At 50.6% G+C, this 24,881-nt stretch overlaps 1 protein-coding gene across 3 annotated transcripts in view; it reads right to left on the reverse strand.

The window, feature by feature from the left end:
* The window catches only part of PRR5 (proline rich 5), a 54,592-nt gene extending 31,631 nt beyond the window's left edge, over positions 1 to 22,961 (reverse strand). Inside the window, exon 1 of one of the 3 annotated variants that reach the window (XM_036931334.2) lies at positions 22,764 to 22,961. The gene's annotated coding sequence lies outside the window, so the exon portion shown is untranslated. Of the gene's footprint in view, positions 1 to 1,378; positions 1,516 to 22,212; positions 22,349 to 22,763 lie in introns of those variants that run through there. The other 2 variants (XM_036931330.2, XM_057486293.1) reach the window with 2 other exon arrangements.
* Between the last annotated feature and the right edge of the window lie 1,920 nt (positions 22,962 to 24,881).

Raw genomic sequence — 24,881 nt, forward strand, 5'->3', positions numbered from 1 at the left:
GATGGACACTGAGGTCCCAGATCCTGATGTTACTGCCAGTCAGGCTGGGGAGGGGCAGGGCCGGGGGACACTGGGGTCCCCATTCCAGTGCCTGGCTTCCCCATGGCGAGCTGTGGACGGAATTCAGGCAGGCACCATCTTGGAGGAGGCCAGGACCTCGGAACCTGAAGCCCAGGCGGTGCCGCTCCCCTGCCATCCTCCCAGCCCTTGCTGGGCCAGCAAACCCAGGCCCCGCCCTCTGGCTCGCAAGCTCCTGCGGGCTCAGCGCTCCTCTGCCACCACCCACTCCTCAGACGCAGGGCCTCCAGGCCCGCAGCCGGCTCGAATCTACCTTGCTGCCAGCACACTCACTGGGCCACCCGGATGTGACCTACCCCGCCTCCTCAGAGGCCTCAGACAAGGCCCTCTGCCTGCAGGAAAAACTCCAAATTTCCGAGCTTGGTGTCCAAGACCCTCTGCAGTCTGGCCCCGGCCTTCCGTTCCTTCCGTTTCTGCTTCATCTCCCGCTGAGCAACCCCAGGCCCCTTTCTGCCACCACGCCCTTGCTAAGAGACAAAGTGACCGTTTGTTCCCCAGACTTGCTGCCTGCTTCCGCCTCTGGGCCTTCACCCAGGCTCTGCCCTCTGCCAGGGTAGCCCTAACTCCCTTTCCTCTGCGTTTCTTTTTCAGTGAATGTAATGGTCATAATAAGAGGCGGAAGGGTATTGTGGTGTGGCCAGGGGCTGTGGAGCCGGGCCACCGGGGCTGGATGGTGGTTTTACCAGTTAACAGCTGTCCACCTGGGGCTTCTTACGTCTGCTCAGCTGTGCCTCAGTTTCCTCACCTGTCAAATGAGAACCCTAACAAGACCTTCCTCCCTGGGTGACCTTAAGGCTGTAGACTACTCACAGGTGCCAAATGCTTAGAATGGGCCTGGCACCCAGTGGGTGCTCCTCAGCATAAGCCATTATCAGCAGCTGGTCTCCTGCTTGACATGCCTGCGCCCACACCCCAGCGATACAATCCTTCCTCTTGACTCAACGCAGCCAGTAATCCCTAGGCTGTCATCCCCCTGACTTGTGCTAGGGTCCCAGGACTGCTGCCCAGCCCATCAGACTGGGTGCTCCCTGAGGATCTGGCTCCTGCCTACAGAGGTTCGAGGTAAATACCCAATGGAGGCTGACGAAGACTTTTTCTTCTTTGATCCAACTTTAATCAAGATCCTCAGAGCCCTCTGCTGGACTAGGCCTGACTGGGGCTTCCCTCTCTGTCCTTGGAGAATCGGTCTGAGCAAGAAACCTGCTAGGCCAGTTCAGCCAACCCACCCTCACGATATCTTACCACCCTGGCCTGCCATTGGCAAGAATTCTGGTGAGTGGTCAGCAAGAATCCCCCTTACCCGAGATGTTTCCTTTCCCAGCTGCACACTGCATCATCATTCAAAAATCCATAGGAATTCCCCGGTCACATCTGGCCTGAGGGTATCAGATAAGGGATGTAGGATTTGCACAGATGGGAAGATGAGTCACAGAGCTGGTAGGTGGCCGAGCTGGATTCAACTGGCCTCCCCAGTTGGCCTGCAGTTTAGTACAAGAGTTAGAGACAGGTACCTAACGGGCTCTGGAAAGTGCTTGGGAAGAGGGGGTGGTCCACATTATGATTATGATCATTCTGTGGATCATGATCATATGAGCATTATGATTATTCTGCATGGACCACTTAAAGGTTGGCAGGCTGGATGATTTAGAGACCCACACAACCTGAGAGTGCCCTTCCAATGATCTCCTGGAAATGCCGCGTAAGAAGATGACAAACATCTAAATATACCTGAGCTTGTAAGAAAGTGAAATAATCACCAGGGGCCAGGATGATAATATCACTATCATCACTAAGCTAATCTTACTACTCTACTTATATTTAATATTGACTTTACTGAAGGCCAGTGTAATGCTTGAAATTTGCAGTAGTTTAGCACAGAGTGATGCTGTCCATGCCTTCAGGTATCAAGCACTTGCAGCCACCCCACCGACTGCTGTCCCCATTTCACAGCTGGGGAAACTGAGCACATCCCATGCCAGTGGAGCTGGGATCCAAGCCCAGGCAGGCTGGCTCCAGAGCCTGTGCATTCTTACTTCTCACACTCTGCTAATTATGCTCTAAGTAGTATAATGGTTAAGCCACAGGAAAATGGGATCTAAAAGCTTGGATGTTATGTGAGGGCGTGGCAGCCTTGTGGGGTAGGAGAGGGTGTGGAGGCAGATGTTAACACCAGCAGTCAGGAGGTGAACCATGGGCAAGCAGGACCATAGCAGGGGCAGTTGAGCACTTCAGGGAGTGCCAAGGGTCTCGATGGACTGCACCCTTGATGAATGGGTGGCCATTCAAAAAAAGATCTGCCCACTGACAAAGAGACATGACAAGAAAACATGTCCGGAGGGGCGGAAGATGGCGGCGTGAGTAGAGCAGCGGAAATCTCCTCCCAAAACAACATATATCTATGAAAATATAACAAAGACAACCCTTCCTCGAATAAAGACCAGAGGACACAGGACAATATCCAGACCACATCCGCACCTGAGAGAACCCAGCGCCTCGCGAAGGGGGTAAGATACAAGCCCCGGCACCGCGGGAGCCGAGCGCCCCTCCCCCCAGCTCCCGGCGGGAGAAGAGCAGGCAGAGCGGGAGGGAGACGGAGCCCAGGACTGCCGAACACCCAGCCCCCGCCATCCGGGCCAGAGCGCAGGGCCCTGGATACTAGGAAAACAGGGCAGCAAGAACAGTGAGCAGGCACTGGAGGCCGGGTGTTGGAGGACATAAGAAAAGTGCGCGACCATTTTTTTTTTTTTTTTGCTTTTTTGCTGTTTTGTTTTGGCGAGCGCTTTTTGGAAGTCTTAAAGGGATAGGGACCCCAATACTAGGGAAACAGGGCAGCAAGACCGGTGAGCAGAGGCCTGAGGCTGGCACCGGAGAATAAAGAAAAACGAGCGACCACCATTTTTTTTTAATTAAAAAATTTTTTTTTTTTAATTAAAAAATTTTTTTCTTTTTTTTTTTTTTGGTGGTCATTGTTTTGTTTTGGCGGGTGCTTTTTGGAAGTCTTAAAGGGGCAGGGCTGGTCACTTAATCCAGAGGTAGGGAAGCCGGGATCTCTGGGCACCCTAACCCCTGGGCTGCAGGGAGCAGGGAGGCCCCTTACGGAGATAAATAGCCTCCCAGCCGCTCCTGCTCCAACGCGACTCCACCATTTTGGAGCAGCTGCCCGAGCCAGGCCACGCCCACAGCAACAGCGGAGATTAACTCCAGAGCAGCCGGGCAGGAAGCAGAAACCCTGTCTGCGCGCAGCTGCGCAGCACAAGCCACTAGAGGCCGCTGTTCTCCCAGGAGAGGAGGGCCACAAACCAACAAGAAAGGAAGTCCTTCCAGCCGTCACTCGTCCCAGTTCTGCAGACTATTCCTATCACCATGAAAAGGCAAAGCTACAGGCAGACAAAGATCACAGAGACAACACCAGAGAAGGAGACAGACCTAACCAGTCTTCCTGACAAAGAATTCAAAATAAGAATCATAAACATGCTGACAGAGATGCAGAGAAACACGCAAGAAAAATGGGATGAAGTCCGGAAAGAGATCACAGATGCCAGAAAGGAGATCGCAGAAATGAAACAAACTCTGGAAGGGTTTATAAGCAGAATGGATAGAATGCAAGAGGCCATTGATGGAATTGAAATCAGAGAACAGGAACGCATAGAAGCTGACATAGAGAGAGACAAAGGGATCTCCAGGAATGAAACAATATTAAGAGAACTGTGTGACCAATCCAAAAGGAACAATATCCGTATTATAGGGGTCCCAGAAGAAGGAGAGAGAGGAAAAGAGATGGAAAGTATCTTAGAAGAAATAATTGCTGAAAACTTCCCCAAACTGGGGGAGGAAACAATCGAACAGACCACGGAAATACAAAGAACCCCCAACAGAAAGGATCCAAGGAGGACAACACCAAGACACATAATAAGTAAAATGGCAAAGATCAAGGACAAGGAAAGAGTGTTAAAGGCAGCTAGAGAGAAAAAGGTCACCTATAAAGGGAAACCCATCAGGCTAACATCAGATTTCTCAACAGAAACCCTACAGGCCAGAAGAGAATGGCAGGATATATTTAATACAATGAAACAGAAGGGCCTTGAACCAAGGATACTGTATCCAGCACGACTATCATTCAAATATGACGGTGGGATTAAACAATTCCCAGACAAACAAAAGCTGAGGGAATTTGCTTTCCACAAACCGCCTCTACAGAACATCTTACAGGGACTGCTCTAGATGGGAGCACTCCTAGAAAGAGCACAGCACAAAACACCCAACATATGAAGAATCGAGGAGGAGGAACAAGAAGGGAGAGAAAAGAATCTCCAGACAGTGTATATAACAGCACAATAAGCGAGCTAAGTTAGGCAGTAAGATACTAAAGAGGCTAACCTTGAACCTTTGGTAACCACGAATTTAAAGCCTGCAATGGCAATAAGTACATATCTTTCAATAGTCACCCTAAATGTTAATGGGTTGAATGCACCAATCAAAAGACACAGAGTAACAGAATGGATAAAAAAGCAAGACCCATCTATATGCTGCTTACAAGAAACTCACCTCAAACCCAAAGACATGTACAGACTAAAAGTCAAGGGATGGAAAAACATATTTCAAGCAAACAACAGTGAGAAGAAAGCAGGGGTTGCAGTACTAATATCAGACAAAATAGACTTCAAAACAAAGAAAGTAACAAGAGATAAAGAAGGACACTACATAATGATAAAGGGCTCAGTCCAACAAGAGGATATAACCATTCTAAATATATATGCACCCAACACAGGAGCACCAGCATATGTGAAACAAATACTAACAGAACTAAAGGGGGATATAGACTGCAATGCATTCATTCTAGGAGACTTCAACACACCACTCACCCCAAAGGATAGATCCACCGGGCAGAAAATAAGTAAGGACACGGAAGCACTGAACAACACAGTAGAACAGATGGACCTAATAGACATCTATAGAACTCTACATCCAAAAGCAACAGGATATACATCCTTCTCAAGTGCACATGGAACATTCTCCAGAATAGACCACATACTAGGCCACAAAAAGAGCCTCAGAAAATTCCAAAAGATTGAAATCCTACCAACCAACTTTTCAGACCACAAAGGCATAAAACTAGAAATAAACTGTACAAAGAAAGCAAAGAGGCTCACAAACACATGGAGGCTTAACAACACGCTCCTAAATAATCAATGGATCAATGACCAAATCAAAATGGAGATCCAGCAATATATGGAAACAAATGACAACAACAACACTAAGCCCCAACTTCTGTGGGACACAGCAAAAGCAGTCTTAAGAGGAAAGTATACAGCAATCCAAGCATATTTAAAAAAGGAAGAGCAATCCCAAATGAATGGTCTAATGTCACAATTATCGAAATTGGAAAAAGAAGAACAGATGAGGCCTAAGGTCAGCAGAAGGAGGGACATAATAAAGATCAGAGAAGAAATAAATAAAATTGAGAAGAATAAAACAATAGCAAAAATCAATGAAACCAAGAGCTGGTTCTTCGAGAAAATAAACAAAATAGATAAGCCTCTAGCCAGACTTATTAAGAAGAAAAGAGAGTCAACACAAATCAACACTATCAGAAACGAGAAAGGAAAAATCACGACGGACCCCACGGAAATGCAAAGAATTATTGGAGAATACTATGAAAACCTATATGCTAACAAGCTGGGAAACCTAGGAGAAATGGACAACTTCCTAGAAAAATACAACCTTCCAAGATTGGAAGAAACAGAAAATCTAAACAGACCAATTACCAGCAACGAAATTGAAGCGGTAATCAAAAAACTACCAAAGAACAAAACCCCCGGGCCAGATGGATTTACCTCGGAATTTTATCAGACATACAGGGAAGACATAATACCCATTCTCCTTAAAGTTTTCCAAAAAATAGAGGAGGAGGGGATACTCCCAAACTCATTCTATGAAGCTAACATCACCCTAATACCAAAACCAGGCAAAGACCCCACCAAAAAAGAAAACTACAGACCAATATCCCTGATGAACGTAGATGCAAAAATACTCAACAAAATATTAGCAAACCGAATTCAAAAATACATCAAAAGGATCATACACCATGACCAAGTGGGATTCATCCCAGGGATGCAAGGATGGTACAACATTCGAAAGTCCATCAACATCATCCACCACATCAACAAAAAGAAAGACAAAAACCACATGATCATCTCCATAGATGCTGAAAAAGCATTTGACAAAGTTCAACATCCATTCATGTTAAAAACTCTCAGCAAAATGGGAATAGAGGGCAAGTACCTCAACATAATAAAGGCCATCTATGATAAACCGACAGCCAACATTATATTGAACAGCGAGAAGCTGAAAGCATTTCCTCTGAGATCGGGAACTAGACAGGGATGCCCACTCTCTCCACTGTTATTTAACATAGTACTGGAGGTCCTAGCCACGGCAATCAGACAAAATAAAGAAATACAAGGAATCCAGATTGGTAAAGAAGAAGTTAAACTGTCACTATTTGCAGATGACATGATACTGTACATAAAAAACCCTAAAGACTCCACCCCAAAACTACTAGAACTGATATCGGAATACAGCAAAGTTGCAGGATACAAAATCAACACACAGAAATCTGTGGCTTTCCTATATACTAACAATGAACCAACAGAAAGAGAAATCAGGAAAACAACTCCATTCACAATTGCATCAAAAAAAATAAAATACCTAGGAATAAACCTAACCAAAGAAGTGAAAGACTTATACTCTGAAAACTACAAGTCACTCTTAAGAGAAATTAAAGGGGACACTAACAGATGGAAACTCATCCCATGCTCGTGGCTAGGAAGAATTAATATCGTCAAAATGGCCATCCTGCCCAAAGCAATATACAGATTTGATGCAATCCCTATGAAACTACCAGCAACATTCTTCAATGAACTTGAACAAATAATTCAAAAATTCATATGGAAACACCAAAGACCCCGAATAGCCAAAGCAATCCTGAGAAAGAAGAATAAAGTAGGGGGGATCTCACTCCCCAACTTCAAGCTCTACTATAAAGCCATAGTAATCAAGACAATTTGGTACTGGCACAAGAGCAGAGCCACAGACCAATGGAACAGACTAGAGAATCCAGACATTAACCCAGACATATATGGTCAATTAATATTTGATAAAGGAGCCATGGACATACAATGGCGAAATGACAGTCTCTTCAACAGGTGGTGCTGGCAAAACTGGACAGCTACATGTAGGAGAATGAAACTGGACCATTGTCTAACCCCATATACAGAAGTAAACTCAAAATGGATCAAAGACCTGAATGTAAGACATGAAACCATTAAACTCTTGGAAGAAAACATAGGCAAAAACATCTTAGACATAAACATGAGTGACCTCTTCTTGAACATATCTCCCCGGGCAAGGAAAACAACAGCAAAAATGAGTAAGTGGGACTATATTAAGCTGAAAAGCTTCTGTACAGCAAAAGACACCATCAATAGAACAAAAAGGATCCCTACAGTATGGGAGAATATATTTGAAAATGACACATCCGATAAAGGCTTGACGTCAAGAATATATAAAGAGCTCACATGCCTCAACAAACAAAAAACAAATAACCCAATTAAAAAATGGGCAGAGGAACTGAACAGACAGTTCTCCAAAAAAGAAATACAGATGGCCAACAGACACATGAAAAGATGCTCCACATCGCTAATTATCAGAGAAATGCAAATTAAAACTACAATGAGGTATCACCTCACACCAGTAAGGATGGCTGCCATCCAAAAGACAAACAACAACAAATGTTGGCGAGGCTGTGGAGAAAGGGGAACCCTCCTACACTGCTGGTGGGAATGTAAGTTAGTTCAACCATTGTGGAAAGCAGTATGGAGGTACATCAAAATGCTCAAAACAGACTTACCATTTGACCCAGGAATTGCACTCCTAGGAATTTACCCTAAGAATGCAGCAATCAAGTATGAGAAAGATCAGTGCACCCCTATGTTTATTGCAGCACTATTTACAATAGCCAAGAATTGGAAGCAACCTAAATATCCATCGATAGATGAATGGATAAAGAAGATGTGGTACATATACACAATGGAATACTACTCAGCCATAAGAAAAGGGCAAATCCAATCATTTGCAGCAACATGGATGGAGCTGGAGTGTATTATGCTCAGTGAAACAAGCCAAGCGGATAAAGAGAAATACCAAATGATTTCACTTATCTGTGGAATATAAGAACAAAGGAAAAACTGAAGGAACAAAACAGCACCAGAATCACAGAACTCAAGAATGGACTAACAGGTACCAAAGGGAAAGGGGCTGGGGAGGATGGGTGGGTAGGGAGGGATAAGGGGTGGGGAGAAGTATGGGGGTATTAAGATTAACATGCATGGGGGGGTAGGAGAAAAGGGAGGGCTGTACAGCACAGAGAAGGCAAGTAGTGATTCTACAACATTTTGCTATGCTGATGGACAGTGACTGTAAAGGGGTTTATAGGGGAGACCTGGTATAGGGGAGAGCCTAGTAAACATAATATTCGTCATGTAAGTGTAGATTAGTGATACCAAAAACAAAACAAAACAAAACAAAAAAGGGCAGTTCCTGTGTGGTAACCTCCAATGAGTTCTACACAAGAGTATAAAGGGCATATAAAAGTGTAGGCAAAGGGTCTGTTTGCGTTTATACAGAAGATCAAAGCCTAATTGGGCTACCCTGAAAATGAACTAAGATACGATATGAAAGAGAACTTCCAACATCAGCACTCTCTGGAAGACTCATGCCAGAAGATGATCATCAAAAAACCCCAACAACGATCCACGCACTGCTACAGCTGTAGATGCACTCATCCCACCAGCTCCTGGACTTGCCATGGGAATGAAGGAGATATCTAAGCTGGCCTGTGCATACAGTAAAACAACAAATTTGACTGGATCTATACTGTTGGAACTCAACCAAGAATTAGGAGAAGTGCAAATTGTAGTGCTCCAAAATCTTACAACTACAGACTATTTACTGTTAAAAGAACATAAGGGATGTGAACATTCCCCAGGAATGGGTTGTTTTAATTTGTCTGATTTCTCTCAGACTGTTCAAGTTCAGTTGGACAATATCCACCATATCATAGATAAGTTTTCACAAATGCCTAAGGTGCCTAACTGGTTTTCTTGGTTTCACTGGAGATGGCTGGTAATTACAGGTATGCTTTGGTTATGTAACTATACTCCTATTATGTTAATGTGTGTGCGCAATTTAAGTAGTACCTTAAAACCTATACATGCTGAAGTTACTCTACAAGAAGATATGTCAAAGAAATAATCAATCTTCCCATGTTTTCTTCCGCCTGATACTTCTATAGCTTTTCTTCTTCCTTCCTAATTACAACCCTTAAATAGAATTCGTGCCTCATATCAAATTTACCGAGTATCATAATTCTTCCAAGTGGTAAAGACACCTCAAGACAAATGCTGGGCATAGAAGCTACAGGGCATAAATATGCAAAGAAATAAAAAGCTAACCATTTCAAACAATAAGGCTTCTCTCTCACTTACCAACTTTACATCTCCCTGTATGGCCCCGGAAGATGACTGGTTAGCCAGAGACGGGTAAGATTCCTCAAGGGAGGAACAACCTAAGACAGGCACAGTCGCAGGGGGGTCATCAGGTGAGAAATTGGGGATCAACAGAGGTGAGGCTTAGAATCTCACCCCCCCGTTCTGAGAGAAATCTTCTGCATACGTGGATGTTTTATTGCCCTTGTCTAGCTTGGATTAACACATAGGCTACAGGCACACACCTGATCATTTACATTTGCTCTCTTACAACACTAAACTATGTTTTCTACCTTTATCTTGTATCTACCTACCACTTCAGCATTTTATTGAAAATAATAATAATAAAGAGAGAAATGTGGTATCCACATATAAATCAAGTATAAAAACCAAATGAGTATTCATATTTGAACTGACTGTTTAGAGTTCATAATGCATGAGCAAAACCGAAAGTTTCTGTGATGACTGCCCTTGTACTGTTCACTATGTAACTTATTCATTATGTAAGAATTTGTTCTACATGTAAGAACTTGTTTGTTATGCCTCAGAAGATTGGAGACTGACGAAAATTAGGCTTGGGGTGGATTAATGATTGTGCATTGAGCATTGACTCCCCTATACAGAATTTTATTGTCGTTAACAACCATTGATCAATAAATATGAGAGATGCCCTCACAAAAAAAAAAAAAGAAAAAAAAGAGGACAGACTTCCAATGGTAAAATAAATAAGTAACCGGGATGTAATGTATAGCATAAGGAATATAGTCAAGATATTGTAACAGCTTGGTAGGGTGATAGCTGGAACCTAGAATTATGTATATAAATGTTTTATCACTGTGTTGTACACTTGAAACTAATGTAATGTAATACTGTGCGTCAACTACCCTTCAATAAAAAATAATTATCAAAAAAAAAAAAATTCATCTTAAATGTTTGGGAGAGGAGGAAAAATAAAGAGAGAGAGAAAAAAAAAAACATGTCCATGATAAAGAAGGTATACATAATGGAATATTATTCAGCCATAAAAAGAAAAGAAATCTTCCTATTTGCAACAACATGGGTGGATCTAGAGGGTATTATGCTCAGTGAAGTAAGCCAGGCGGAGAAAGACAAATACCAGATGATCTTACTCATTTGTGGAGTATAAAAACAAGGCAAAACAGAAGGAACAAAACAGTGGCAGACTCATAGACACCGAGAAGGGACTAGTGGTTACCAAAGGGGGAGGGGTTGGATGGGTGGCGGCCGAGGGTGAAGGGGATAAAGGGGCACAGTAATTCGCAGCGATATAAGTTGGTACAATACAGTAGTACAGCATGGAGAATACAGTCATTGATTCTGTAACATCTTAGTGTGTTGATAGATAGTAACTGCACTAGAGGGGGTGAGGATTTAAAAATATGGGTAACTGTTGAACCACTGTGTGGCATATTTGAAACCAACATAAGATTGTATATCAACAATACTTTAATTAAAGAGAACAAAAAAACAACGAACAAAAACAGGTGGCATGCCAGATTCAGCCCTTGGGCAGCCATTTAGCAACTTCTGCTTTACTAAGGAAACTAAAACAGTACAAAAAAAAAAAAAAAAAAGAAAACATGTCCGTGTCCACCTAAACTCGAGACAAGAGAAAGAGGGCAAGTCTGAGACCCTGGAGCCCTAGCTCTGTCCTCACAGGGGCAAAGCTTGACTTTACATGACAGAGAAGACCTAAACCAATGGACACAGAAGTGATTCCAGGCTGTTGCCAGCCCTGGGCTGCCGGCCCAGCAATCATTAGATGCTCTGGAGGGGCAGGTCCACAAGCCAGGCCTCCTGGGGTTTCCCCAGACAAAGCCTAGCTGAAAATGCACTCCTAATGTCCAATTACACAACACGACGCCCAAGGAAGCAGGCCTTCCAGGAGGGAAGGAAGGCAAGTACAACAAATGTCAGGATGAACTCCCTAGAACTTCAGCCAAGAAACTACTGGAAAGACACTGTAGAATGAATTTACTTAATATAATCAAAGACATCGAAGAAAACAAGAACAGTTTGGGATGTTATAAAGCCAGGTGCTTGCTAGGAAGCCGATGTCCCAGGCATGGGTCACAGTGGTTCCAGCTTGCTGGGCACCTCCCCCAGGTGGGAAAGAAGGGCGGCATTTGCAGGAAGGGTGCACCATGCTGCCTCAGTGAGCGTTTCCAGGTGGTCCTTCCTTGTCCACAGTCTGTGTACAAGTCCCATCCAGCTCAGTGCTTGGGCGCATCCAGGAGGGCGTTGGGTACTGAAGCCCACTCCTGTCTGCATCACAGCAAAAACGTCTAGCCCTGCACACAAGATGCCCTAGAGTGTAAGCTCGAGCTTTCTGCTGCTCCATGCCTAACAAAGGCCCAGCTGGGAGAAATCATATTCACACAGCCAGGTCCAGAGGATACGCCCGCCCCCTGTCACACTAGATGGGAGCCTGCAAAGCTGGGGTCCTGGAGTCCCTGGAGTTTTTCAGTATTTGTGGACCTCTGACATAGTCTGTGTAATTCCTGAATGTGAGTGTGCCTTTTGTTGGAGAGATGGGTGGGGTTTTCATGGGCCTCTTTGAGAGGCCTGGGACCCCACCTTAAGGTGAAGCTGAGGGGTGAGCCTGGCCCATCTGTGTGGAGCATCGCTGTACCCAAAGATTTGGAATGGGGGAGGGAAAACTTTATCTTCACAGTTAAATACACACGGCTCTATGACAGACTAAGGGGAAATCCACATGGATTTTGAAGATAACATGAAACTTCAGTTATCTCAAGCTTATAGGCTTCACTGGGTCCCTCCAGCAGACCTTTTGAGGATGCCCCCCCTTCTTCTCCCCTGCAGTTAGGAGAGCCTGAGGACCCTGCTCCAGACCCCAGGTCCTTGAATCAAGCCAGACCACAGGAACACTGAGAATGCTGCTTTCCACATCGCATGGGGGACCCTTTATGAGGGCCCCTAGGAAGATCATCCCTTGGGTCTCATTACCAGGAAAAGCTGTGCTTTTATCCTAAGGGTATTATGAATCTAGTGAGTGAGCCTCTTTCCCTTTTTGCTCTTTTTGCTAGGAAGCTCAAAGTAAAAAATTCAATCCATATCTCACATGTATTCCAGACTTCCTGGCATGATTAAAAAAAAAATCTAGGTACATCTTGATAATGATTATAGCACTAACACAACTACAGGAATTGCATTGTGAGCATTTTCTAACCATCAAGCACAGGCCTGAAGGACTGTACATAATACAGTCACGTTGTCACATTACCGTCTGATACAGGGATTGCCATCCTGCTGTACAGACAAGGCTGATGAAGCAGTGGGAGGTGAGATGATGTTCCCATGGGCACATGTGCACGGGGAGCTGAGCAGGGGGCATTTCCCCTAGTGGCCCACATAGCAGTGGAGCAGCAATAATCAGACTCAGCTTCCCGGGTGGGGGAGAAAGAGGCCTGGAGGAGTCCCTCCCGGAGGCACCTGGAGGTAAGAGGCCCTTCTCCCTCACCCCCTGGGTCCCCTGAACCTCCTCCAGCCCTCCCCCTCCTTACACACCCATGTTTGGGGTGCCTATGCCTTCCTTGTCCATGAACTCAGTTTAAGTCTGGGATCCAACACAGGGTGGCTAAGAAAGGGCACTTAGCGAAAACCACCTGGGCCTCCTTTGTGACAAGAAAGGCCATTTCAACACCATAAAAGCAGAAAATAAGGGTGAGGGCTTTGCATGGAAGGACACTGAGGTGACTTTGTTGTGACGGTGCCTCCACCCACATTTTCCCGACCAGGAAATAGAGGTCCAGAGGGAACTGCCCAGCCCCGGTTGCACAGCATATGAGTGGGAGGCTTGAGATCTGAGCCTAGTTCTGACCTGGAGGCCACACCCCTCACACTGTCCCTCTAGGACACCGACTGCCTTGGGAGTTCTGAGGAGCCTTTAGCAGAGGCCACATTTCAAATCGGCCTGGAAGGAAGGCTGTGCGCAGCTGGGCCAGGGTAGGCCACAGACCAGAAGGGGAGGGGTGGGCCCCAAGGGTGCGTGAGGACACCAGCTGGGCCATCACTGGGGGCCGGTCCCTGTGGTCAGCCTCTACACTTGTCCCAGTGTAATCTCAGAGTGGTCCACCGCCGGGGACAGTGCCAGGCCACACAGGCAGTCAGGAGGTGACCCTTGGGCCTCTTGATCCCCCCCCGCTCCAGCACGCTTCACCCCAGAGCTGCGGATCCCAGACCTGCTTGGTGGGTGGGGCGTGGCTGGTGGTCAGACAGGCAGGGTGTCCCTCCAGGACTGGCCCCTGCACCCCCAGAAGCCCCGGGACCTGGGCTGGGGAATGAAGCCAAGCGAGGGTGAGGGCCATTTCCGGGCAGGTGGGGGAGGGCAGGAGCCGGGTCTGTAGGTAGTGTGAGGGGTGAGAGGCCCACCGGGCAGGAGGCCTGGAGGCTGGGGGCAGAGTGGGTGCCAAGCTGCTGGCCTTGGGGTGCATGAGGGAGTTTGGAGGGGAAGGCTTCAGGAGGACTTCCACCTGGGGTTCAGACCCACGCCCCCTGCTCCACAGGTGACCTCCACGGGAGGCCCGCCAGCACAGGCCTCGCCAGTGCCCAGACTGCCCAGCCTGAGGCCCCCTGGGCCCACCGTCAGCAGCAGTGGGAAACTTCCCTGGCTGGCTGGCTCTTCTCCGCCCTGAGGCAAGGCGGATGAAGCCTCGCCTGCGCTGCTCCTGGCCGCTCTGTGACTTGGGGGGCAGGTCTGTCCCCCTGCCTCCGGGACCTCAGTGCTGGGGCTCCTGCTGCATGGAGCCCTTCTGGCTGGTTGTGAAATCAAGCTCACTTCCCAGTTCTGCGGGCTCTCTGAGAGCCCTGTCCTCAAGGTGCCTCCTGTCCCCCTAACTAGCTGCCCGGCTGACGCCCCAGCCAGACTGCAGAGCACGGTTCCAGTGAGGACTCGAGGCTGGGGTCTTCACGAGTTCTAGGATGGCGCTCGGTTTGGTGGATGATGTCACATTCTCATCCCACTCTACAAGTGACAGAATGGGGCCCTGGAGGCAATGTAACAAGTAAGGGCTGCAGGAGGGGCCAGCCATCCCAGGAGGGGCTCTGGGGACAAACAAAACTGGGTTTGTAGTGCAGCTCTGTCACTCACTGTGACTTAGCCTCAGTTTCCCCTTTCTGTGGCAGAGCTCGCCACCGTGAGCACCCCGTGAACACAAGCCTACCGCCTGCCTGCTTCCCTTGAACAAATAAATGCTGGCTTTGCAGGATGGATGTGAGGCTAACAGATGGAGGGAATTGCTTGGGGTCCCATAGCTCTGAGGCTGGGGGCTCAGCCTGGGAGGCCAACTCCGTGCCCCCTGGGGCTCTGCACCCTCCCCCACAAGTCTCACCACAGGCCCCAGAAATCCTCATTTCCCACATTTAGCTGAAGGTCCATCGTCTTTGACAGTCAGGAAAATGGAAGCCCCCTCTAAAGAGAGAGCTCCAGAAATGCAGTAAGGTCCCACTCCTGTTCCTTACCACACCTGCCTAAAACTCCAAGCCAGCCCTGGATGTCCACTACTCATTTGCTCTCTGTCATTCATCAGACACTCCTGGGGTCTCACTGTGTGCCAGTCTCAACTTGAGCCCTGGGACCCAGAGATAAATCCAGTGGAGCCCCTACTGGGAGCCCTTGGGGGAAGGAGATGGGGTGCTCAATGCTATCCTGACAAAACAGAGCAAAGATTCCAAGAGACTGGCCCACTTTGCGTGGGGTGGATGCAAGGCAGCCAGGAGGGCTTCCTGGAAGAGGGTGCCTTCCAACAGTGGCTTGAAAAACCAACAGAAAGAAGGAAAGAAGGAAAGGAAAAATTCCAGGCAGAGAAGTAGTGGGGGAGGCCAAGAGGTGGGGAAAGAAGAAAGCGAATGGGATACCACACTGGGTGTGTGGGAGGACAGTAAGGGGGACACAGTGGCCCAGGTCCAGAATTGGGGTGAAGAGGACACAGCCACCCACAGGTGTCCCATCAGTAGCTTGCATGCGACCTGGCTCCCTCATAAGCTGCTGGCTGCAAGCATGGCTCCAGGGACCAGAGCTTCCCTTCAGAACTCTGACGACCTTAGCCTCTGCAAGGCCCCAGGCAGCGGCTCCAGGCTGTTTCCTGGGATCCAATGGCAAAGACTGCTGGACCGCTCTGGAAATCAGAGCCACTCCTAAGGCCAGGTGATGCCCATCAGGCCGATGTGCAGAAGTGATGGAGGCCAAGGACACAGGGGTGAGCCTCACACAGAAAGCAGTTTACCCAAATTGGAGACTGAGGCTCAGAGAGGCGGAGCAACCTGCCAGAGGTCACACAGTGTGCAGGTAAGTGGAAAGTGGGCTGAACCCAGCCCTCTCTGGTTCCACAGGTTCCCTCCACCATGGCCTGTGTCCTCCACTGGTCCCTGGGGTGTAGAATGCTGGCCTGTGGCTGGTGCACCCAGAATGGATTTTATGAATGAGTGAACAAAAGACTCCGAAAGCCCGGCTCGTCCTCCCTCACCACACGGCAGTAGGAAGAAGCCATCTGTTACTGTTTTTTATTGTTGCTGTGACTCTGAGAATCAAAGGCACAAACCTGAAGTTGCAGCTCCACGATGCATGAGGATGGACAGACGCCCCAGGCCTGATTCCAGGGTAGAAGCCTGTTTGGCACCGTCGGGGCAGGAGCCAGACAGATGAGGGTCAAATCCCTGCGGACCACTCACAGCCCCGAGACCCGACCCACTGCGCTCCTGCTCCGAGCCTTGGTGTCCCCACCCTAAACAGAGGGGAAAGAGGACCTACCTTGCTGGATGCTGTGTGGACCAAGGAGGTGGGACCCTGCAGGGGTGGCTGCACAGGGATCCCTGCCCGCTGGCCTCCTCTGTCTGGGACCTTGGCCACTGGGTGAGCTCTGCAACCAAACCCTCAGCACTGACCACACTGGAAGCCCCAGCCCTGTGGGCAGCCGAACGGCTTACACATTATGAGGCATCCACATGGCCAAAGGGCACGGGGGCCAAGGGGAGCACAGGCAGGCAGCTCACTGGGCTCCCCTGTGACTCAGCACGACTCAGCAATGCTGCAGGTCCAGGGCTGGGAGCTGCCCCTGCTGTACCCTCTGCAGGGAAGCCCAGCTGCTGGCGTTTCTGATAAATATTTTATCACTGCTCATAGAGGAGGCCCCAGGAAGGTGCCTGCAGCCTCCGAGCCTGCAGTGCACCCCTTCCTGCCCAGACAGAAGAAAGTAGCTGGGTGGGGTGTGGGGTGGGATTGGCAGCCCAGACAGCCACTCATTCCTGCCCCACTGTGACTTCAGATTAGCTCAGCTCAGCAAATGCTCCTTGAGCCTTACCCAGGCTCTGCCCCTCCCATGTTGGGTGCTGGGTGCTGGGTGCTGGGCTCGGCCCTGCCCTGTGAACAGCTCCCATGTTCCTCATCACCATGCCTAGAACATCAGCCCTCTGTCCCTTGGCCTAGTCAACTGCCCCATCCTGCTGGCCCAGGGCCACTGCCACCTCCTCTGGGAAGTATTCCTGGCTCTCCCCTTCTCACTGTGTGACCTTAGGTGGGCCTACCATACTCTCTGAGCCTGCTTCTGAAATGGAGCTGATGACCCCACTCATGGGGGACAAGATGAGATTGTGTAAATGAAGGGTTTCCCAGCACCTGGCCCTCATGGAGACTCATTCTATTTGGAGGGACCTGAACATGAGGAATCACATCAGTCAATATTACTGAACATGTCTAGGAGTGGGACATAGGAATGTATAGAGCCTGGCTCCTGCTTGCAGATAGGACCTGAATAATAATAATAATGCCAGCAACAATACCAGTAACAATAGCTACCACATTGCAAGCCACTCCCCTTGACATCAACCCCCTCTGTTTACTCCTGTCAGCAGCCCTGTGACATGGGGTTCTTACCCGCCTTTCATAGCAGAGCGGGAATCTGTAGAGAGGGGTAGGGCCCTGTCTGAGGTCACACAGCTTGGCATGGCTGAGCAGCCAGACCTTTGCGGTGTGATCTTGGAGTCAACACCTGCTTTTCACATCATTGTCCATGTGGGGGCTCCACTGAAAGGGGGATGGTCTGTGATATGACGGACATCTGTGGGACGGATGGTGCAGCCACTAAAAAATATCATCACTATTTAGGAGCTACTGGACCATTTAGAATGGGGGAAAACACTTGTGGTACGATAGTAAGTGAAAAAAAAAACAGGATACAAAACTTTACATGTGTTGTGATGACATCATGTACAAATAGTTCTGTATCAAGATACTTTAAAAAATATAGAAAAAGACCTATGCTGATGGACAGTGACTATAATGGGGTATGTGGTGGGGACTTAATAATGGGGGGAGTCTAGTAACCATAATGTTGCTCATGTAATTGAAGATGAATGAAACAAAAAAAAATCTATATATATATAGTAAAAGACTGGAAATGATACACAAAAATGAGGATGTTCAGGGAGTGAGGCACAGGTAAAACTGGGGTCTATTCTCCAGACTTCATAAAACCTGGCTGTTACTTTTATAATTAAACATGTTCTTTAGAAAGAGGATTGGTCCACCTTAAGGATTCAGTCTGTTCTGCTGTCTGTCCTGCTGTGCTGAGGGTTTTCTGCTCTCAGATACAGATTTGGTCTCTGGGACGGACCAGATGCGAGTGATGAACTTGGTACCACCCTCCCCCTCTCCATGGCTGGGCCTCCTAGGGCCTGAAACCCAGCATGGCCAAAGCCAAGTTCAGGATCTTCTCCCCACCTTGCCTCTCCATGCTGAGAACCAGGACCATCAGCACTACCCACTCTAGTCCTAGACTAATAATTGTAGGGGGTCATAAGGTAGTGAGCTCCCTGTCACTGGGAATAATCAAGCAGGGGCAGCATGTCTATTCACCAAGAAGTGGCCTCAATGGCTGGCTTTCAGTTCATCTTAATCAGACCCAAAGTCTTACCAGCTGTGTGACCTTGGATAAGATACTGACTTCTCTGTGTCTTGCCTTCTTCTGTACAACGGGATCATACAATGACCTCATAGGACCTCAGAGGGTTAAATAAAGGCAAATATGTAAACTTCTAAGATGCCTTCCAGGTGCCTATCAAGGACTGCATATGTGTTGACTATTACTGTTTCATAGCTTCACTTTGCCCACTCATGGGAGCTAAGTGGGGCAGAAATAAAAATTCCCATTTCACAGATTTGCAAACCAAGCTACAGAGGGTGACCCCCTCAAACTCACAATGGTGTAAGTATGGAGCCAGGACCAGACCATGGGGCTGAAAGGGGACTGCCCTCCCAGCTGGGGTTCTCTCTCCCCACAGTCTCTCCTCCTGAATTTTCTTCTGTTCTGGCTCCAGCAGATTGTTTTTGTTGGATTGGTTCGGCAACACAGAAAAGGCCTTTAGCCCCTTCACTATACTAACACAGGGCATGTCCTTCTAAGGGCCTATGTGAAGACATGTAATCCACGTAACGCCCTCACCAATGGATGCTGCAATTATCACCACTTTATAGATGGAGAAACTGAGGCAGGCAGAGGGTTGGTGACTTACCAGTGTCACACAGCTGGCAAGGTGCAGGGTCAGGATTTGAACCCAAGCAGCCTGGCTCTGAACCCCTGCACACAATCACCTAAAGTGTTTCTTCCAGTCTACGTGATGCACATGAGCCAACTGACACTCAGAGAGGTGAGGCCGCTTTCCCACACCAGGCAGCTACTGAGTGGTGCAGCTGGGCTTCACAGCACGTGCACTGGCCCTGGGGCCCCCAGCCTTTGCAGCGTCTGCCTGGATCCTGCCGGCTCCTCCTCCTAGCCACCCAGAGCCAGGGGCTGAGGCCAGAGCCAAGTCCCATAGGCATCACCAGCGCCAAGGCTGCTCCCCCAAGATGAGGGATTCCTGAGTCACAAGAACTATGCTCCCCTACAGACCTCAAAGCACCCACCACACTACTAGGGGCTCCCCCACCAAGATTCGATTCTGACACATGAAAAGGGATGTGGTTAAAAGAAAAAAAGGTTATATTGTCACCAGGAAGTCACCTCCCCTGCTTGCTCCACTAACCTCATCTCCACAGCAGCCCAAGATTGTAATTCATAGCTGATGACTGTAGCCTCGGAGGCAGCTAGTCCTCAGCATCTATACCCCCGGGGGCCACCCTGGCCTCCAGGGGCAGTCCTGGAGCACGACATCTCGACCCTGCTCTTTGACCCTGAGGATCACTCACCCCACCGTCAGACCTGATAGCTCCCCATCCAGATTGCATGTACGGCCCCCCCTTTTCTGTGTGTGTCTCTCTGGGGACCCCCCCTTGCCATCTGCCAGGCCCGGAGAAGGCCTGCGGGAATGAGTGAGTGGCTGAATGAATGGGACTTTCCCTGTCCCTCCATGGGTGCTCCAGAGCTTTGCTGCCCTCACAGATGTCCAGGGAGATGATTTTGTTCACATCCATGAATGCCCCCAACTTGCGGTACCTAGAAGGGCCCTGGCTTTCTCTGTCCTCCTTGCGTCGGTCCGTCCTGCGGTCCTGCTCCCCTGACTCACCTGGGAGACATCCTGTTACCTCCCAGTGCCTGCCTTGAACAGGAGAGCTGGCACCAGCAGCCGGCCGGATCCCATAAAATACTGTCCGTCTCTGCCCAGGCAATTCTGCTCGACCATCCCCAGGCCTTTTAAGCCATCCATTAGGAACAAAAAAAACCCATTAGCTTTTAAATGTTTCTGCACAGACCACTTTCCCTGCTGAGGAGAAATTAAGTCCATGTGACTGTCCCATCACCAGACAGTTTAAAATTGCCAACATACACAAAGAGTGCCACCCATTCTCGTGATAGGCCCACATTCATGGCGGGCTTGTGATGTGTCAGGCATTATGCCTCTGGACCCCTGAGGACCCGTAAGGAATGGGCAGTATTATGATGCCCAGTTTTTAGATGAGGAAATTGAGGCCCAGAGAAGCAAAGTGACTTGCCCAGGCCACACAGCCAGCCAGTGGTGGCCCTTGGATGCTGACACAGGCCTGACTTTACAGCAACCCCCCCAGCCCCCTAACACATTAAACAAAGAGCTCAGAATCCCAGACCACTTGCCAGGGAAGACCTTCCGGAGGCCCTAACCTTCTCTGATTGATGGGGACTTAGGCTCAGAGAGGGGAAGTGACTTGCCCAGGGGCACAGCAAGGCCACGCCCCTAGAATGGGCCCCTTTTGGATCTACCCCAAACCCTGCCAGCCAGAGGGAGCTATATGACCTTCCATCCAATGTCACCACCTGGAATGCTCACACATGCACGTGCATCAGGGTTGGGGGTGGTGATGGTAAAATGCGGATTCCTGATGTGCCCCTCAGTGGTCAGGGCAGGAGCCCAGGAACTGGCATTTTGTCAAGCACCATCATGAAAGACGACCATCTGGTGGTCCTGGACCCTACTCCCCGAGCCCCTAGCTCAGCACTCCAGGAAGGGTTCTGGGGCTGGGCCTGGTGCAGAAGGTCTGAGAGGCCCCAGGGAGGTCCCCTCTGCCTCCAGATGCAGCCCAGGGCTTGGCCTTTGAGATCCCAGGGTCCTGTTCTGGCCAAAAGCACCACTAGTCTCCTGGACAGCGATGGCCATCCCACAGGTCCTCCCAGCAGCTGCGCACACAGCTCACTGCTGCCCCATGCCACGGACGGGGAAATGGAGGCCGCCCACAGGAAGTGGCCTGGCCTGGCAGGGCTGAGACCACACCCTGTGACTCTGGGCCAAGGACTCTCCCCCACCCCGGCGAGTTCTCCCCGTCTTGGCTCTATCAGAAGAGATCTTAGAGAGCATCAGACCTTGCTCATGTGAACACTGGGAGTGTATGATCTGATTTCGTCCAAGGCCCAGAACCCCCACCAGGGAGGTCTGCCCACTGTGCCATCCCTCAAGGGATGTGAGGGGGGCTCCCCAGGTTCTGAGGGCAGAGATCCCTAGGGGCTCCAGCCCTGGGGATCTCTGCCCTCAGACGTTCCTGCCGACTCCAACCTACCCTCAAGGGCTCTGCAGGGCCAGCTCCCCGCAGGAAGGTGGTGGGAGTCCCAGGCCAGAGGCTAGGGAGTGGGGCCCCACCCTGAGCCAGGACCGGGCTCTCAGAGGAGGGGTCTCCCTCCCTCTATCATCTTTGTTTGCCCTATTAAGTGGGGCAGTGGAAAGGGAGGGGAGAGCTGGCGTGGGGAGGAGGCAGTGTCGGGGAAGGACGATCAGGAAACGAGGCGGCTGGACAGCTGGCTGGACAGGCACGCAGAGACCCACCCACAGAGACGGAGAGAAAGTCAGAGAGGAGAAGGGGGCGGGGCGCGGGGAGAGAGCCCGGAGAGAGGATGCGCCCGGAGGTCCGGGGACACTCGCGGTGGGAGAGGCGGGACCCCCATCCCAGGGGCCCCTGATCCCAATCCCACCCCTTGTGCCTGCCCTCGGCGCGACACGCGCGCGCACACACACACACACGCCCGCGCGCGCGCGCACCATGCCACCGGCGCCGTCTCGGCCCCCGCCTCCCGCAGGGGCGCCCCTGCCGCCCCCGGCCCACCCGCTCCCCTCCCCCGGCGGGCCTCCGGGACCCTCCGCTGCAGCTCACCTTGGTCCCCGCGCCACTGCCGCCGCCGCTGTCACCGCGCATAAGCCGGAGCCCGGGGCCGGGGGAGGGGGCCGCGGAGGCCCCGCCCCGCCCCGCCCCGCCCCCGCGTGGGGGGCGATCGACGCGGCAGCGGCACCGGACCCGGAGCCGCCGGGGACTAGGGGGCGGTGACCTGGCCGCAGGCACGCCCCCCGGCCACGGCCCTCCGGGGGGCGGGCCGGAGCTGGGAGCTGGGGACGCGGGGTGTCCTCGCGGGAGCCCCCACCCGGCTGCAGTGCGCAGGCTGCGGGCGGTGCCCGCCGGGGCTGGGCTCGCCCCCGCCCCCCGGCCACCGGGCGGCCCCGAGCGGCTCCCCGGCCGGTAACCTACCCTGCGACGGGCCTCTGATGCCCACTGAGCGCCCCCTCCCCAAGCCCGGCCTGTGCGGCACGCCGGAGCCGGGAGGAAAAACCGGACCTTCACACTCAGCCCCGGCCCTGGCGCTCCGGCTGGGGCAGACCCTTCCCGCAAATAAGCGGCCCCGCGCTGCGGTTCCCAAAGTGTGGACTGACCTGCTCCTTCCGCATCACCCTGGAACTTGTTAGAAATGCATCTCCCCGGGCTCCACGGCAGAGTTACAGAAAGGAGGCCGGGCCTTGGAATCCGGGCACTCCAGACCATTCACAATCTCCGTGAAGTTTGAGAAGTACCGCCCTGGGGGAAATGTCCGACACCCCATGTCCCGTACTCCGCAACTAGCACCCCGCATCTCACACTCCAGAGTGTCTGCCAGGTTCTTTGCACTCTTCATTTAAAAAGGCTCACCCTGTCTCCTTTGTGACACTGTTGTGGGGAGGGTGGCTCCTGGTCCAGGAATTCTCTGGCAGGATTCACAGTCGGTGCTGGGTAGAGGCCAGGAAGCCTTGTGCTGCCACGGGCCAGGCCAGCTGGCTGGGCATCCCGTGGTGATGATTACTGGTCCTTATTTATTTTAATGTGTAGAGATTGTTTTAAAGTTTTGAAATGCAATTGTGCAAATATTTATTGCCATATTCAGGGTTAAAACTTTCCCTCCCATCGTTTTGCATGTTTGAAGCTAAGCTACCAGCTCCCCCCATTGCCCCCCGACCCCAAATGGTGTTAAAGATGTGTCAGGTGGTGGACTTCCTGGTGACATGAGTTCAGGAGAGGGAGTGGGCTGGTGGGTCCACCAGGGTCCTGGGATGAGCAGCTCCACCTGGGTGGCGGGCCAGGGAGTGCCCGAAGGACAAGCTGGAGCAAACACAGGGAGTGAGTGCATCCTGGGATTTCCAGCGTGTTCTCTGGACTCCCTCAGTAGGCTCCCCTTTGCTCTCTGTTCCCCTGCCCTGATTCGTTTTTCTTCCTGGCACTTGGACTTGGCATTCTATCGTGCAGTTGGCTATGTATCGGTTAGTTCATCCACCAAGAGGTAATTTCCCTGAGAGGACTCGTCTCCCCACCCCCTCCAGTGGTTAGGATAGTATTTGGCACTTAGAAGGTGCCAAATAGGTGTTTGCTGAAAGAATGAATAAATAAATGACCCCATAATGAGCGGTGCTGACCGTCACTTTTCATGTGTGCCCTCCTGCCCCCAGATCCATTTGCTGCCTTGTCTGTGCCCACCTGGTGGACTGCATTCCCCGGTACCTGGTTGGGTCCGGCCAAGGGGGGGCAGCAGCTGGAGATCAGCGGGAGAGGGAGAGGGTGGGGGCACTTCTTCCGCTGCCCATGAACTGCGGCTCCTGCCTGGAGGGCCTTCTGCGGCGGTGGCTCCCACCTGCTTCCGCTGGAAACCCCATTTCCTCCACTTGTTCCTCCAGCCCTGGGGATGGCAGCAGCTTCCTGCAATTGCCAGTCTCAGGGTCCTTAACCTGCCTAAACAGTCCCTCTGGTCATGTCCCTTGTTGGGACCACCTGCGTGATATCACAGTGGTGATATATCAGTATACATTTGTCCAAATCCAGGGGATGCACAGCACCAAGAGTGAACCCTGATGTCCACTAGGGACTTGGCTAATAATGACATGTCTGGGTAGGTTCACCAGTGCAGCCCCTCTGGGGGAGGGTGTTATAATGGGACAGGTTGTGAATATGTGGGGGCAGGGGCATGTGGGAGATCTATCAATTTTGCTGTAAACCTAAAACGGCTCTAAAAAAAATAAAGCTTTATAAAGAAAGTGTTCAGGATCATACAGTGAGTAATGACAGGGGCAGTATTTGAACCCAGAACCTGCTGGTTTAAAACCTATATGTCTGGCTTCTGGGAAGTTTTCAGATCTTTCCTTTTGAGGGGCCTGAGACTGGGGATAAGCATGAAGGTGACACAGGTGATCCGGAAGGCAGCTGACCCCTGGAGCCCCTAGAGAACACGCCAGTGGCTCTGCTCCCTCAGTGCCCATCTGCCTCTTCCAGAAACCCAGTGAGAGCTGAGTGTGTCCCTGGGCCTGTCAGGAAGCTCTGGTTGGTGTGCCTGTGTGTGTGTGTGTGTGTGTGTGTGTGTGTGTGTGTGTGTGCATGTGTGTCTCAGAGCTGCTGCATGGATCATGTGAGGCTGGGGGAACTGCCAGCAGGTTCAGGTGAGGCCCCTGTCCCCACCACATAGCTGGCTGACCTTCCATTTCCTTCCCTTGCTCTGTGAATGAGCAACTAGGTCAGCGCTCACCCTGTGC

The sequence above is a fragment of the Manis pentadactyla genome, chromosome 10 (assembly GCF_030020395.1).
Source record: "Manis pentadactyla isolate mManPen7 chromosome 10, mManPen7.hap1, whole genome shotgun sequence".
NCBI classification, from domain to species: Eukaryota; Metazoa; Chordata; class Mammalia; order Pholidota; family Manidae; genus Manis; species Manis pentadactyla.